At 53.0% G+C, this 17047-nt stretch overlaps 1 long non-coding RNA gene across 1 annotated transcript; it reads right to left on the bottom strand.

Moving 5' to 3' along the window:
• Positions 1 to 7478: 7478 nt before the first annotated feature.
• On the bottom strand, positions 7479 to 9335 carry LOC139681198 (uncharacterized). The gene is made up of 3 exons (XR_011699488.1): positions 9259 to 9335; positions 8702 to 8873; positions 7479 to 8554 (listed from the first exon to the last, which is right to left on the bottom strand). It is a non-coding gene; the product is annotated as an uncharacterized lncRNA (long non-coding RNA).
• Between the last annotated feature and the right edge of the window lie 7712 nt (positions 9336 to 17047).

Genomic DNA, 17047 nt, shown 5'->3' on the forward strand with positions numbered 1-17047 from the left:
AAAACTTTAACATGGTGCTCCAAGGAAAACTATGGCTGCTCCAACTCCTTTGGGGTCTCATCAGATCTTTGTTCCACGTCTGCACAGCAGCTCCACTCATTAGGAAGCTGCTTCCCAGGTAGCCACTGTGAGGTGCCTGGGGCTCCTCCTCAGCCTCCCTGTCGCTGCAGGGGCATCCACAGCAGGCAAAGCCTCCTGAGCCACTTGGGCTGCAAAGCACAGAAAGGAGGAACAAAGTTCCACAGAAACTTCTCCCAGCACCAAGCAGGATTAGAGGTCTCTCCAGTGTGTCATTAGCAGAGACCTGGTTAAAAGCACCGTTTTATACAAAATTAATTTACAACAGCTTAATACAGATGAACCAGTAACTGTTCTGAGTTTTACTCCAACTTCTCTTGTCTCGCTGCACTTAGAGACGCTGCCAGCCACAGTCTCTGCTCCACCAGCCCATCCACGCTCTGCACTTGATCCAAACCTCCCCGGAACACAGACCACCAGGTGGTTCTGCTCTGCAGAGCATCCTCCCCAGCCCTGGGCTTGCTTCAAATCAGGAAATCTCTTTCTGGCAGATGTTTGAAAAACATGGAAGGAAAAGAAGACAGGCAGAGAGGTTAATTGGTTTGTAAAGTATTAAGAGTACCAAGATACAAAATGTCCTGGCAGGGAACCAAATCTGCAGAAGGGAGACACAGAGTCCATGGAGGGGAGTGGAGAAACCAACAGAAATTGAATTTTGGAAGTTCAGGAGTTGTATTTCATTCCAAAACTAATAATAATGTTGCTCTGAGGTAATTCATGGCACCCAAATGGGCTTGAAGCAGAGCTCCAGAAAACCTACACTTGTAGCCTTGCTAACCAAAAAACTGCCCTTCCCAAACATCACTTTGCCTGCTCTTCAGAGAGGAACAATTCTTTCACCCCACGTCTAACAGAAAAAGAGCAACAAGCCCCAGGCCCCAGATGCTGCTGCTGCTTTTCTTTTGGATCTCCAAGGTTCACTTCAGGTCTTAATGCCCCTGGCGCTGCTCTCACCATCAATCGTGGCCGGCAGGCCGAGGGAAAGCCCCGGGTTTGCCAAAATTCAGTCGAAACCGAACGGTCCCGAGTGAGGTGCGGAGAGAGCAAAGGCATTATTCACGAGGAAAAGGAAAAAGCTTTTCCAAAAGCCTCCTCTGGAGCGGTGTGCGAGTTGTTTTGAACCAACACGGCAGATCCCCACCGGTGTCAGGGCTGGGCGGCGAGAGGCGCTGCACGGCCCTTCTCCTGTTTGAGACAATTAGCGCTTAATTAAAAGCGACGCCAGAGCTTTAGAACTTGAGCAACTCCAGGCTCCCTTCAAACAACTGTCGGGGGCAAACAACCCCAAAGACAACAGCCCGTGCCAGCCGCATCCCGCCCGCTCCGGCGGAGCCCTCGGCGCTCTCCCAGCCTCGGAGGCCGCGGCACCCCCGGGCGGCTCCCGGAGCGCTCGGCCCGGGGCGGGGACACGGGACAGGGGACAGCAGGTCCCGCCCAGCGCGGCCAGCGGAGCCCACCCGGGCGCTGCAGAGCACGGACCGAGCAGGACCCGCGGCACAGGAGGCCCCCGAGAGCCGCCTCCGTGTCCGCCACAGCGCTCGGAGCATCCCCGGTCCCGCTCCCGCGGCTCCTCCGCTCCGTCCCTCACGAGGGGTGGGGGCTCGGCTCTCCCACCAGCCGCGACCCTCCCGGGCACCCGCACCCCAACTCTGTCGCCCACCTGCAGCCGAGGCGCTCCCGGCCGTGCCCGCAGCCCTTCCTGCGGCTCCCGCGGCTTCTCCCGCAGCGGCGCTCGCCGCTCCCCAGCGCTGGGGCGGGCCCGGCCCGACCTGCCGCCCCCCGCCCCGGGGCTGGCACGGGACAGCCCAGCCCGGCCCGACCTGCCGCCCCCCGCCCCGGGGCTGGCACGGGACAGCCCAGCCCAGGCATGTAGAAATAGTGGCTTTGGAAGTGTTTTTCCTGTACTCATTTCACAAAGCACAGCAAACCCGCACCAGCACCGGATACTTACTGAGGGTGAGCGATTCGTGCACAGGAAATTCTCAGGAAAGCCAGTTAGAGGGGACATTATAACTTAATGCTGTGGTTAATGATTTTGGTTCTGCTGCTCAACAAACTACTTTCCACTACAGAGGGACAACACTGGAGCCAAAGGAAGGGGCAAGAGTATGTTGGCCCCTTCCTCTGCTGATCATTAAGTTTTCTGGAAGGTAATTATTTTTTTCTTCTCTGCTCCATGTAGCCTGGTGTCCATTTAATCCGCAGGCTGGAACTACCACATCCTACCAAGGGTGAAACCCAAGGAACCTGGAATGTTCCTGGTGGTCTCAAAGTGTGGAGCTCAGTGCCAGCACTGGCTGCTCTCCATGTGGTGCTGCAGCTGGTGGAGACACCAACACTGTTGCCACTGCATTGACTGGATTGTACATGATGGTAGAAACAGTGACTTACTGAGCCAGCTGGATCCTCACAAGTCTATGGAACCAGACGGGATCCATCCCAGGGTGATGACGGAGCTGGCAGAAGAGCTTGCCAAGCCACTCTCCATCATCTTCCAACAGTCCTGGCTCTCTGGGGAGGTCCCAGATGGTTGAAAGCTGGGGAATGTCACCCCAATCCACAAAAAGGGCTGCAAGGCTGACCCTGGCAACTCCAAGCCTGTCAGCCTGACCCCGGTGCCTGGCAGGGTTATGGAGCAGTTCATCCTGAGTGCAATCACACAGCACCTTCAGAGTGGACAAGGGATTAGATCCAGCCAGCAGGGGTTTAGGAGGGACAGGTCCTGTCTGACCAACCTGATCTCCTTTAATGATCAGGTGACCTACCTGGTGGAGGAGGGGAAGGCTGTGGATGTGTCTATCCAGACTTCAGCAAGGCCTTTGACACTGTCTCCCATAATATACTCCTGGAAAAGCTGGTAGCCCATGGCTTGGACAAGTGTACCCTCTGCTGGATTAGGAGCTGGCTGGAGGGTCGGGCCCAGAGAGTGCTGGTGAACGGGGCTGTGTCCAGCTGGCGACCGGTCACCAGTGGTGTTCCCCAGGGGTCTGTGTTGGGTCCAGTCCTGTTTAACATCTTTATTGAAGATTTAGATGAGGGGATTGAGTCCATCATCAGCAAATTTGCTGATGACACCAAGTTGGGAGGGAGTGTCGACCTGCTGGAAGGCAGGAGGGCTCTGCAGAGGGATCTGGATAGACTGGAGAGATGGGCTGATTCCAATGGGATGAAGTTCAACAAGGCCAAGTGCAGGTCCTGCCCTTTGACCACCCCAACCCCCTGCAGCACTCCAGGCTGGGCAGAGTGGCTGGAGAGCAGCCAGGCAGAGGAACCTGGGGGGACTGAGGGACAGGAAGCTCAACATGAGCCAACAGTGTGCCCAGGTGGCCAAGAAGGCCAATGGGATCCTGGCCTGGATCCAAACTAGCCTGGCCAGCAGGACCAGGGCAGTGACCCTTCCCCTGGACTCTGCCTTGGGGAGGCCACACCTTGAGTGTTGTGTTCAGTTCTGGGCCCCTCAGTTCAGAAAGGATATTGAGGGGCTGGAGCAGGGCCAGAGAAGAGCAACGAGGCTGGAGAAGGGACTGGAGCACAAGTGCTGTGGGGAGAGGCTGAGGGAGCTGGGGGTGTTCAGCCTGGAGAAGAGGAGGCTCAGAGGTGACCTCAGCACTGTCTGGAACTGCCTGAAGGGAAGTTCTGGCCAGGTGGGGGTTGGTCTCTTCTCCCAGGCACTCAGCAATAGGACAAGGGGGCACGATGGGCTCAAGCTCTGCCAGGGGAAATTGAAGTTGGAGAGCAGAAAAAAATTCTTTCCCAAGAGAGTGCTCAGGCATTGGAATGGACTGCCCAGAGAGGGGGTGGATTCCCCATCCCTGGAGGTTTTTAACCTGAGCTTGGCCATGGCACTGAGTGCCATGATCTGGTAAAGGGGCTGGAGTTGGACCAAGAGTTGGACTGGATGATCTCGGAGGGCTTTTCCAACCCAATCCATTCTGTGATTCAGAGTGTTCTGAGTGTCCCCAAAGTGTCACCACAGTGTCCCCAAAGTGTCCGTAGAGTGTCCCCAGAGTGTTCCCAAAGTGCCTCTGAGGTCCCACAGTGTCCCCTGTGGTTTGTCACTCCTGTCTCCACACAGGACCATCAGTGATGTCACCCCTGTGTCCCCCCCGCCTGGTGTCTCCAGAGCGTCCCCAGAGTGTCCGTAGAGAGCCCCCAAAGTGTCCCCGAAGTGTCATCCTCTGTGTCCCCCCGTTCAGTGTCCCAAAAGTGTCCCCAGAGTGTCCCCAAAATGTCACTCCCCCCATGTCCCTCCGCTTGGTGTCCCCAGTGTGTCCCCTGCTGTCCCCAAAGGTGGCCCTGGGCCCCCTCACCTTGGGCCCAGGAGGGGACACCAAAGGGACACAAAGGGGACCCCAACGAGCCCTGGAGGGACCCAGGGAAGGGAGGGAATAAACTGGGATTGGGATAAACAGGATTGGGATAAACTGGGATTGGGATAAAAATGGGATTGGGAATAAACTGGCATTGGAATAAACTGGGATTGGGATAAATGGGATTGGGAATAAACTGGGATTGGGATAAAATGGGATTGGGATAAATGAGATTGGGAATAAAACTGGGATTAGGATAAACTGGGATTGGGATAAAAATGGGATTGAGAATAAACTGGGATTGGGATAAACTGGGATTGGCATAAAAGGCATTGGGAATAAAACTGGGATTGGGATAAAAACGGTATTGGAATAAAAATGGGACTGGGAATAAAAATGGGATAAAATGAGATTGGGATAAAAACTAGGATTGGGATAAATAATGGGATTGGGATAAAATGGGATTGGGATAAAAATGGGATTGGAAGAAAAATGGGATTGGGATAAAATGGGATTATGGTAAAATGGGATTGGGAAGGAAAATGAGATTGGAATAAAAATGGGATTGGAATAATCTGGAATTGGGATAAACTGGAATTGGGATAAATAGGATTGGGATAAACTGGGATTGAGATAAAATGGGATTGGGATAAAAATGGGATTGGAATAAAAATGGGATTGGAATAAAATGGGATTGGGAGAATTGGGATTGGAAAATCCCATATTTTGGGGACACACTGCGGGATTTGGGGAAAATTCCATATTTTGGGGGAAAAAATCCCATGTTTTGAGAACAAACTGAGGGAGTTTGCGAGAAAAATCTGATACTTTGAGGACAAACTGAGGGATTGGGGGGAAAATCCCATCTTTGGGGGTAAACTCCTCAAGTTTTGAGAATAAATCAGTGGGTTTTAGGGATAAACCACCGGGATTTGGGACGAACTGAGGGCTTTGGGGAAAAATCCCATATTGTGGGGATAAACTCCTTGAGTTTTGGGGATAAATCCTCGAATTTGGGGGATTAACCCATGAGTTTTGGGGTAAATTCAGGGATTCGGGGGAAAAAAATCCTCTATTTTGTGAAGAAATTGAGGGATTTGGGACAAACCCTCAGGCTTTGGGGATAAATCCCCGAAATTTAGCGATAAACTGAGAGCTCTGGGGGAAAAATCCCATATTTTGGGGACAACACACTGAGATTTGGGGATAAATCCCCAGGATTTGAGATGTAGGGATATGGGGGGAATCCTCTATTTTTGGGATAAATCGCTGAGATTTAGGACAAACTGGGGGATTTGGGGGGATAAAATCCCATATTTTGGGGCCAAACTGAGGGGTTTGGGGAAAAACTCTCCTGTTTTGGGATAAACTGTTGGATTTGGGGACAAACTGAGGGATATGTGGGAAAAATCCCATATTTTATGGACAAACTGGGGGATTTTGAAGATAAAAATCTCATATTTTGTTCCTAAGAATTTTTTATTTTTTTTAAATCTTTCCTAAGATGTTTTAAGTTATTTTAAAAATCTTTCCTAAATTTTTATTTGCTTTTTTTTGCATTTTTCCTTAGAATTAAAAAAAAAAAACTTTCCTAAGAATTCTTTAATTTTTTTTTAAATCTGTCCAAAGAATGTTTTTTAAAATGGGATTGGGATAAACTGGGATTGGGATAAAAATGGGATTGGGATAAAATGGGAGTGGGAAATCCCATAATTTGGGGACACACGGAGGGTTTTGGAGGTAAAATCCCATATTTTGGGAACAAACTGCTGGTTTTGGGGGAAAAATCAAATATTTCGGGCATAAATTGAGGGATTTGGTGATAAACTGAGGGATTTGGGGATAAATCCCATATTTTTGGGCACAAACTGAGGGATTTTTGAGAAAATACCAGTGGACATTAAAGAGGAAGAGTCCAATCAGAAGCTGCTGTTATTAGAAATGTAAAGGTCACGTTCTATGTGTAATATTACCTCTTCCCTTGGAAAGATCCATTGGTAACAAATTTTGTTCAGTGCAAATAAAACTGTCAGTGTAACCTGAGTCTGTCATAAAAATGAGCATGGTCTGTCAGGTCGTATATATGAGACTAATAGTCTCCTGTCCCTCTGTCCCCTCCTGTCCCCTCTTTTCCCCTCTGTCACTTCTTGTCCCCTCTGTCCCCTCCTCTCCTTCCTGTCCCCTCTGTCCCCTCCTGTCCCCTCTGTCCCCTCCCTGGACAATGAAGACACAATCATTTCAAGACTATAGGTCTGGTTTACTGTTTGTGGTTCAGGTTTTGTTATAAAATCCCCTGTTCTTGTTTAATTCCCCCTTGGAAGTTCTGGAACTTTCCCTGTCCCCTCATGGCTGTGGCCCCTGCCCTCCTATTGGTCAGTTTTTGCCGCATTGCAGAACTTTTCCCTCTCTGGTTATCCCCGCCCTTGCCCCGCCCTTGGCTCCGCCCAAGTCCCGCCCGACCCTGTAAAAGGCTCTGCCCAAAGGCCTGAAGGAACAGCTGGAGGAGACGCCTTGGCAGAACATGCAGCCGAATCCCCTCTGGTAAAACAGTTTAGGGAAAAAGTTTCTGCCAAAACAGTTTGCGATGAGCGGCACCGGGGGGTCCCCGCCCCGTGTCACTGCAAGAGCTGCCCCGAGGGACCGGCACTGTCCGCTGCCTCCAGAAGGGCTGTGCCGAGGGCGGGACATGAGCTGTGAGAGGAATAAAGACTAGAGGAGCCGAGAAAGGCCGAGAATCGCTCAACTGGACAGAAAAAGCTTCTCGAGGGCAGCGGGGGTGCCCCACTGAGCCCCTTCCCTTCAGGCACAGCCGGGCATTATCCCGCTCCCGGTGCTGTGTCACGGACCGCCTGCGGCCGTAGGACGGGTTTGTTGCGGTTTGGGATTAAACCCAACAAGCTGGGGAGGGGAGGGGACAAATCTGGAAGTCGGAATTGGGGGCTCAGGCGCTCGGAGATGTACGAGGGGGATAAGGGACACACCTCCCCTTCCCCCCCCGGTGCCCACAGCAGGGCTGTGCCCCCCCCCCAGAACGGGGTTGTGTCCCCCACAGAATGGGGCTGTGTCCCCCCCCCAACGGGGCTGTGTCCCCACAGAACGGGGCTGTGGCCCAGACCCCACGGCCCATCCCGGGCTTTCTTCCTGCTTACTAAAAGGAGCTTGAATCAAAGTTACAACAACATTTCACTTCGAGTGCTCAGAGATTTTGTTGTCTTTTTTCCTATCTTTTCCAAACACAAAGAATTCTTCTACCAAAATAGAGAATTTTATGGGGGCTATTGGCTATTTCACCCCATTCCTGGGAATTTCCAGGCTCGCTCAGACCTGTTGCAAGCATCTGTCCCACCTGCATGCCAAAAGCCTCTCTTGTACTGCACAAATGCTGACCCATGAAATGCCATCCACTCTGTTTTGTTTCTACTTTTCAGTACTTGATTTTTGCACTGGGAATCCCTGAGAATCCATTGATTTCAAAAGAAGCAAGATGAAGTATTTTGCAATTCCTGCTTCCTTCCACAGCTTCTTGCTCTCTGGTTTTTCAAGAAAGGAGAGTGGAGGGCAGAATAGGAAGCACATATAACTTGTTTTTAGTGCTCTTAATAATCCCTGGAATTAGTTACGGCTCACAGAGTGTGCCACACAGTGCCACCTCACACCCGTCTGCACCAAAATGCTCTTGTTTCCCTTCAGTTGCTCGTTGCTGTCGCTATCAAATAATCTAACCTAGATGCAGGGCAAGAGAGGAGTGCCAGGGAGAGATTTGTAACTTTTCCTTTGCATGCCACTTTTAGAGTCAGAGAACCCAGCAGCCTGCAGGGTCTTCTCTTGTCTCCACTGACTCTGGAGGGAGTCTGGAGAAAACAAGTTGCCGTGAGTGCCTGCAGTGGAGTAGAGGAAACTCCCACCTATGCTGCAGGCTGAGCCCCAGCTCCTCAACAGAATCCTTGATAGCAGCAATCAGGGCTGCAGCACCCAACATGAAGGAAGGTCTCCTAGACATGGAAAAGGCAGAGGCATTGAGTAGCAGGGATGGCTGAGTGAGAAAGGGTTTTGAATTTTCACTGTGAAATCAAACTTAAATTGTCACTGTCTTTCCTCCTTGAACAGATCCCCATGTCCAGAAGTGGGAAATGCCCAACAGCAGCTCCATCAGCCAGTTCCTCCTCCTGCCATTCGCAGCAACATGAAAATAAATTAAAACACAGAAAGAAAAAATTCATCTAAATATACATTCCTTTTAAAATAATACCCATGTGAGGTTCTCGCAAACCCCAGTCACGGGCAGAAGCCTCTGCATGAGAGATATCAGATACCTGAACTGTGCACATCTTCATCAACTGATTCGTACTTTGAAATAATCTCCCAGGCAGTTGTTTCCCTGGCTTCAGTTTTAAACTGTTCTTTTAACAGGAATTCCGTGAGGTCGGTGACACGAGGACTTTGCAATCTGCTGAGTAGCCCAGGAACAGTTCCAGGAACTCAGATCTGGCAATGAGGGTTTGATAATGTCTTGGTTTGAGATAAGCAACTGCCAACCCCCCCCAAGCACAGAGAGAAAAGCCTCCCTCCTAACACCAGGGAAAGGGAGGAAAAGAGAGGGGAAAGAAAAAAAAAAACACTTCAAACTGCATTTATACTAAACCTACATATATTTTTCACAGAAAGAAAGAGACAATAACAATTAGAAGAGAGTACAAATATACACTCACACAAGTCTGCAACAACAAGTTCCCCACCTCAACTTCTTAACGAACACACAAATTCTACTGTCCTAACTACACATTACTTAAGAAGAAGCTTATTCCCCAGGGAGACAAACCCAGGCAGAAAGGAGAGACCCAGAACAACACATTTTACTTTCCTGAGGTACCCTGTGAGCCAGTGGTGGGCCTGGTCCTCTCCATCCCCCCTGGGACAGCATCGTGTGTCCTCCCAAGAGGAGGGCTGAGAAGCGACTGCCTTAACCACTCCCACACTGGTTCCTGCTTCCCTGGAGATGATGTCATAATGTGGTATGGAATACAAAGTTACTGGCTAGAAGAGGTCAGCTGTTAGCCCAGCTCAAGTCAGCTGACAGCTTCGGCCTAGTCCAGACTTCAGAGCCCAAATCTAGGCCCACCTAGGTGAACCCATGACAGATAAATTGCGTCAAAGTTCTCTTTGGTAATTGGCTCTTCACATGCTTTGCCGAGTGTGTTCTGAAAAAAATTATTTCCAAACCAGCCCTAAACCAACCTTAAACCAGATGTAAACCAGCTCTAAGCCAACCCTAAACCAGTCTTAAACCAGCTCTAAACAAAAGCTAAAGCAGCTCTAAGCTAGCCCTAAACCAGCCTTAAAACCACCTCTAAACCAAACCTAAACCAACTCTAAACCAAACCTCAACATGCCCTAAACCAGCCTTAAGCCAGCTTTAAAACCAGCTCTAAACAAAAGCTATTGGTGAATGATTGATTATCCACTGATACGGTAGACTGGATAGCGCTCCCAGAAGCAAGGCTCGAAGAGCAATGCGAATGCTCTCGAGGGGCAAGCTCCTCAGAAGCTCAGGGAAGGCTCCTCCCGCTCCCAACCCAGCAACAATTCCCCGAAGGAAGAGGTCCACACGAGTTAGGAGTCCACGAAGAGAAGCGAAGTTTATTGGGGTGCCCAGACTTATATAGGGGAGCATGGGACTTTCCAGAACATGGGCGGAGTAAGGGGAGGAGACAGGGAGGAGCGAAACATCTGATTGGTGGGCATGCAAATGAAGGGGAGGAACGGGAGAAGAACCAATCGGAGAACTGGGGTTGAGCATAACCATATAAGGAAAATGGTGCACTGCACCAACTGGGGACCAATCAGGAGAGGGTTGGCGGGAAAAATGCCCTAAGGGTCTGTTGGAAGGAGAAACCTGGACAGGGATTCCTAAGGGAAAAAAGACAAGGGTAGCCATTTTCGGGGTATATAACAAACTGGGGAAATGTCCAAATAGCTCTTAAAGCCCTCGTGGTCTTTCTCAAGCTTCTTCCATGGTTTTCCCGGTTCTTGCACCTCCGCGTCTTCATCCACCCAGCATTTATAATACTTCTGCCATTTGATGAACTCCTCATCCACTAAGTCTCCTGCGACAAAAACCTAAACAGCCCTAAAGCAGCCTTAACTATGGCAAGTCTCTTCAGTGCCATTCAATTATTCACATGCATAAACACACACCACCAGCTCCAAACCAGCCCTGAACCAGCTCTAAACAAGCTGTAAAACCAGCCCTAATGCAGCTCTAAATCAGTTCCAAACAAGCTGCAAACATTCTTCAAACAAGCCCTAAAACCAACGCCAAACCATTCCTAAACCAATGCTAAACCATCCCTAAACCAGCCTTAAACCACCCTTAAATCCAGACTTTACCGAGACTTAAAACTAGTCTTTAAAAAGCCATAAACAGAGCTACATCAGCTCTAAACCATCTCCAAACCACCCTTGAACCGATCCTAAACCAGATGTAAACAAGCTCTACACCAGCGTTAAACCCCCCCTAAACCAGACGTAAAAGACCCTTAAACCATCTCTAAAGCAGCCCTAAACTAGCTGTAAACAAACTCTAAACCAGCTGCAAACCAGCTCCAGACCACACCTAAACCTGCTCTAAACAAGCTGTAGAACAAGCCTTAAACCAACCCTAAACCAATGGTAAAGTAGCCCTAAACCAGCCTTAAACCACTTCTAAATCCAGATCTTAACCAGCCCTAAATCCAGCTTTTAAACAGCCATAAAAAAAAGATCTAAACCAGCTCTAAACCATCTCCAAAGCAGCCCTGAACCGACCTTAACCAGATGTAAACCAACTCTAAACCAGCCCTAAACCAGCCTTAATGAAGACCTAAAACCAACTCTAAGCCCAACCTAACTCAGCTCTAAACCAGACCTAAACATCTCTAAACCAGCCTTAAACCAGCCCTAAAACCAGCTCTAAGCCAAACCTAAACCAACCCTAAACTAGCCCTAAACCTACCTTGAACCAGCCCTAAAACCATCTCTAAACAAAACCTAAACCAGCTCCAAGATAGCACTAAACCAGTCTTAAACCAGCCCTTAAACCAGCTCTAAACAAAATGTAAACCAGCTCTAAGTTAGCACTAAAACAGCCTTAAGCCAGCCCTAAAACCAGCTCTATAAAGAAAACCTAAACCAGCTCTAAGCCAGCCTTAAGGCATTTGGAAGGTCAGGTCTATGTGGATTAAGCACGAAATAGGTTCAGAAGTTCCCAAGACACCCAACACCCCGGGGACATTTCACACCCACGCCTGAGCATAGGGTGGAAGGGACCGGCATGGGAGGCAGGATTGGCCCAGGGAGGGGCAGGATGGGCACAGTGGGCATCCCATGGCATCGCACACCTAGCCCAGCACATCCCACAGTCATGGCATGGAACCCCAGGACATGCTCCAGCCATCTCTGGGTCAGACAGGTGAGACCCTGTCCAACCGTCCCACCGGTGAGCGCCACTCCCAACACCTGCTGCTCTCACAAGGCTCCTGTCACAGCGACTTGTGCACTGCTGTGTGGATCTGGGGAACAACCCTGCTGGCGGGAGCGCTTTGGCCTGTGAGGTGTCCCTGATGCTTCCTGCCTGGGGCTGCCCTTCCCACCTCTTGGGGTTCTCACTCGGCTCATGTCATGGCAGCTACTGGGTGGGACAGATGGATTTGGGGTGTGACGTTGTTGGCTGGAGGGATTTTGTGTGGGAGCTGTCCCTGCTGCCTCCTGGCTATGGCTGTGCCTCCCAGCCCTTGGTGCTCTCACACACCTCCTGTCACAGGGGCTTCTGCATTGGCCAAATGGAGTTGGGGTGTGACATTGTTGGGGTGTGACGTTGTTGGGGAGAGGGATTTTGGTGTGAGCTGTCCCTGCTGCCTCCTGATCCCAAGGCATCCCAGGGCATGCCACACTCCTGGGACATCCCACACCCACCCCTGGCCATGGCGAGGACGGGACCGGCATGGGGGAGCGGCACTGGCCCAGGGAAGGACAGGATGGGCACAGTGGGCAGTCCGTGGTGTCCCACACCCACCCCAGCACATCCCACACTCATCCCGAGGCATCTCAAGAAATCCTACACCCTGGGGACATCCCACCCTCACCCCTCAGCATGGGGCGGATGGCACTGGCAGGGGGCATGGGATTGTTACCGAAGGCATCCCATGGTTTGTCACAACCAGCCCAGCACATCCCATAGTCATCCCAAGGCAACCCAGGACATCCTACACCCCATCTCGGGGCATCCCCCACCCACCCTGGGGACATCTCACGCCAAAGCCAAAGGCAGGGGGGAAATGGGACTGGCGCAGGAGGATGAGATTGGCCCAGAGAGGGACATGAATGGGCAGGGCATGAGGTTTGGAAGGTGGCAACTGTCAAGAGAGAGGGAGAGGCCAGGAAGGGGAGGGATGAACTGTGGGCAGGAGGAAGGATTGAATGGGCAGGGCATGAGGATTGGAAGGGGCAGCTGTCCAGAGGGATGGAGATTTCAGGAACTGCGTGGTGTTCCTGGCAGGCTCTGTTGGGCCCAGAATCAGCTGGAGCTCCAGCTCCCCTGGGAAGTTCTGTCTTTGCTGTCTGGTGCTTTTGGGATACTGGTTGTGTCAGTGGAGAAGATTCCTTTGTTCCTTGGTGCTCTCACACGGCTCCTCTCATGGGGACTTCTGGCCTGGCCTCATGGGTTTGGGGTGTGACGCTGCAGGCAGGGTTGTGTTTGCCTGTGGGATGTCCCTGACTGTGTCTGCCTGGGCCGGTGTCTCCCCGCACTTCTGCTGGCACGCGGCTCCTCCCATGGCGACTTCTGGACCAGATGGATGGATTGGGGGTCTGACATTGGGCGCTGCTGTGTGGACGGCTCTGATGTCAGCTGACTGTCAGGGCTGGGGCTGTTCATCTGCTGTGAGGGAGATTCCAGAGACTGCTCTGATGTTGCCTGTTGGTTGGTGCGGAGGTTGCTGGTCTCTGGTGCTGAGGATCCAGGGAACAGCTCCCCGGGCACCTGGCTGCGTGTCCTGGGCATGCTGGTTGGGTGTTGTGTGGAGCTGTCAGAAGGCTGCAGTCCTGCCTGTCTGGTCATGCTGGGGCCAGTGAGCTCCAAGTCATCCCTGGAAGCTGTAAGAGGAAGTAGGGATGGCAGGGCTGCCACAGGCCCGAGGCAGGATAGGCCAGAGCAGTGCCCCCAGCCCTCCTGCAGCAGACAGGCTGTGCCAAGCCCACCCTGGGCACTCGCTGCCAGCCCCTGCCTGGCCCCTGGCCCAGGGGCACCTGGCTGCTTTGGCCTCTCACCTGTGCCCAGAGCAGCACAGTTGCCACATTCCCAGCTGCTTGTGCTGTCTGTCAGGCTGGAGCCGTGTCTGTGGGTGCCCTCAGCAGCACAGGAGGAGCACAGGAGCAGTTTCCAGGGCCTGGGGAAGCAAACAGGTTCATGGCAGTGTCCAAGGCATGGGACAGCATCTGGCTGATCTCTTCTCCTGGGTCCTTCTGATTCAAGCCCTGCAGAGTCCCCGGGTGCAGTTTTGCCACCCTACCCCGCGTGCTCTGCCACCTCCCTGCCTCCGGGAGAACAGCCCCCATGAGCATCGCAGCGGCTGTGCCTCTGTGCCTGCTTTTCAGAGGCATTGTTGTCCAGCCGTGTGTCTGATAGGGAAAGGAAAACTGATGAGCTCTCTCTGGCCCGGCATCAGGCAGGTGCAGGCTGTCCCTGCTTGTCCCACTGTGCCATTTTCAACTGCCGTGTGAAGGTGAGCCCGACACTCCTGGAACAGTGCAGGGCCAGCACTGCTGGGGCAGGCCCTGGCACGGCACAGCACTTGCACCCTCCTGTGTTGTGAGCCAGGCAGGACACCAACCTCGAGGGGACTCGGATCCCCATAGTGATCACTTCCCAGAGAAATTCCTCATCATTTCTGCAGTTGGGGCACTGGAGGCCTGAAATGGAGTGCTGACACTCTCTGCAGGAGAAACAGGCAGTGTGAGCGAGGCCCTGGTGGTGCTGCTGAGCCCCTGGTGTGCCCCTGGGACTGAGGGAACCACTCCCGCCGGGATGCAGTCCCTGTGGAACCAGGCGGTTCTGCATGCTGGGCACACCGTGGTGTTGTAAGCAGTCTGTCCCCCACAGGCTCCAGGCAGGTGAGGCATTCGGTGTCTGTCTCTGGAGTTGCCTGCACTGCCTGCTGTGGGCTGTGTGCAGGGCAGAAGGACCTGGGGGGCAAACGGATGGGTGTGGTGAGAAGTGCTGGGCTCTTCCCCAGTGGCGGTGAGGAGGGGAGAGGAGGTACCTGAATGGTGGAGTGTCCTGGGGAACACAGTGACCCTCCCTGGCACAGGGCAGGTGGAAGCTCTGGTCAAAGTGATGGCAGCAGGCGATGGTGGCCCTGATCTGGCCACAGATGAAGCCGCGCTGGAAAGAGCAGAGCAGCCTCATCATGGGCGTCTTCAGTGCCTGCTCCCTGTGCCCCAGCTGGCTGGAAGGGCTTGATTTTCTTTCTTAGGGTCTGGGCTCAGCCCCAGCAAAGCATGCCTGGTCCAAATCTCCCTTCCTTTCTCAGGCTCTCCCTTTCTGTCTTGCCCGGTTGACTGCATTTAGGATATGGCCTGGGAGGAAGCCCAGGAGTCCGAATTGCTCATTCTCTTGAGGAGGAAGGCGGCAGGCAAAATGCTGCAGGAAAGGCAACACAGTGATGAGGAGACTGTGGCAGGGACTGCCCATTGGAAAGCTGGAGGGAGTCCATGGAGCGACTCACCAGGCAGAGCTGATGGACACAGACTCCATCTCTCTCGAGTTTCTCCTCGCAGATGTCTGAGTCAGCCTCACGGTCATCACAGCTGGCATGCTGGAAGAGACAGAGACAATGGCACTGGGCATGGCACCTCTGCGGGGCTGGGGGCAGCATCCCTGAGCCCCCCCGAGCCTTTCCTGAGCCCCCCAAACCCACCCAGGCCCCCAAAAACCTGCCGACTCCCCCTCTGATCCCCCAAACACACCTGGGACCCCCAAAACCTGCCAACTACTCATGTGACCCCCTCAAACCCACCCAGGACCCCCAAAACCTGCCAACTCCTCTTCTGACCCTCTAAACACACCCGGGACCCCCAAAACCTACCAACTCCTCTTGTGACCCCCCTCAAACCCACCCAGGACTCCCAAAACCTGCCAACCCCCCCTTACCCCCCCAAACCCACTCAGGATCCCCAAAAACATCCAAAACCACCTCTCCGACTCTCCAAACCCTCCCTGAGCCCCCCAAAACCCACTTAGGACCCCCAAATCCCTCCTTGACCCCCCCAAATGCCCTCTCGACCTCCCCAAACCCCACCCCCTCGACCCCCCGAAAATCCCACCTCGACCCCCAAAACCTCCTTTGATTCCCCAAATCCCCTCTGACTCCTCAAGTCCCCCTCCAGTGCTCCCCAAATCACCCCCGTGACCCCAAACTTCCCTCCTTGACCCTCCCAAAATCCCTTGGATCCCTTCAAATCCTCCCTTGACCCCCCAAATCCCCCCGAAATCCCTCCTTTGACCCCCCCAAACCCCCGACCTTTGAACCCCCAAACCCACCCGGAACCTCCAAAACCTCCCAACCCCGCCTTGGCCCCCCAAATTCCTCCTTGAACCCCTAACTCCCCCCAAAACACCCCCAGCGGCCCCCTCGGTTTGAGGGGTCCCCCCTCGTTTTGGGGGGATTTATTTGGGGGGTCCTCCATTTGTTGGGGGTCCTCCCTATTTTTTTGGGGTCCCCCCCCCGAGTTTGCTCGGCGTGTCAGGGGGATCACCCATTTTTTGGAGGGACCCCTCCTCGTTTTCTTGGGGGGAGCCCTCCGATTTTATAAGGGGGCTTTCTCCTCTTTTTTTGGGGGGTTCAGGAGGGTCCCCCCATAGTGATCTGGGGGGTCTCCCACATTAATTCAGGGGGTCCCCCCACAGGAATTGGGGGGCTCAGGGGGTTCCCCCCTTATTTGGGGGTATCTCCATTAATTGGGGAGTCAGGGGTTCCCCCATTATTGTGTCCCCCCATTAATTTGGGGCGTCTCAGCTGTGCAGAAGGGGGAGCCTGGGGGGTCCCCTGATTTCATTTGGGGGGTTCAGAAGGGTCCCCCTGCATTTATTTGGGGGTCCCTCACATTAATTGGGGGGCTCAGGAGGGTCCCCATGTATTTCGGGGGGATCTCCCCACATTAATTTGGGGGTCCCCCCTCATTAATTAGGGGAGTCATGCGGGTCTCCCCTTATTTATTTGGGGGGTCCCCCCGTGGTTTTTGAGATCCCCATATTAATTTAGGACATTCCCCCCAATAAATAAAGGAGTCTGGAGGGTTCCCCCCCATTAATTTTGGGGGGGGTCATTAATTTGGAGGGAGTGTCACCTGTGCAGGGAGGGGGGGCTTGGGGGGTGCCCCCCATTTTTTTGGGGGGTCTCTATTAACTTGGGGGGGGGATCTCATCTGTGGAGGGAGAGGCTGGGGGGGTCCTTCATTTTTGGGGGGAGGGTCCCTATTTTGGGGGGATGCCCCCCATTTTGCACAGGATCTCACCTGTGCAGACTGGGGGGGCTCAGGGGGTGGCCCCCATTTTTTGAGTAGGGTCGGGGGGGCCCCTCAGGGCCTTGGAGGTGAGAGTGGGGGTGGGGGGCCACGGGCTGGAA

The sequence above is a fragment of the Pithys albifrons genome, chromosome 20 (genome assembly GCF_047495875.1).
Source record: "Pithys albifrons albifrons isolate INPA30051 chromosome 20, PitAlb_v1, whole genome shotgun sequence".
Classification (NCBI taxonomy): Eukaryota; Metazoa; Chordata; class Aves; order Passeriformes; family Thamnophilidae; genus Pithys; species Pithys albifrons.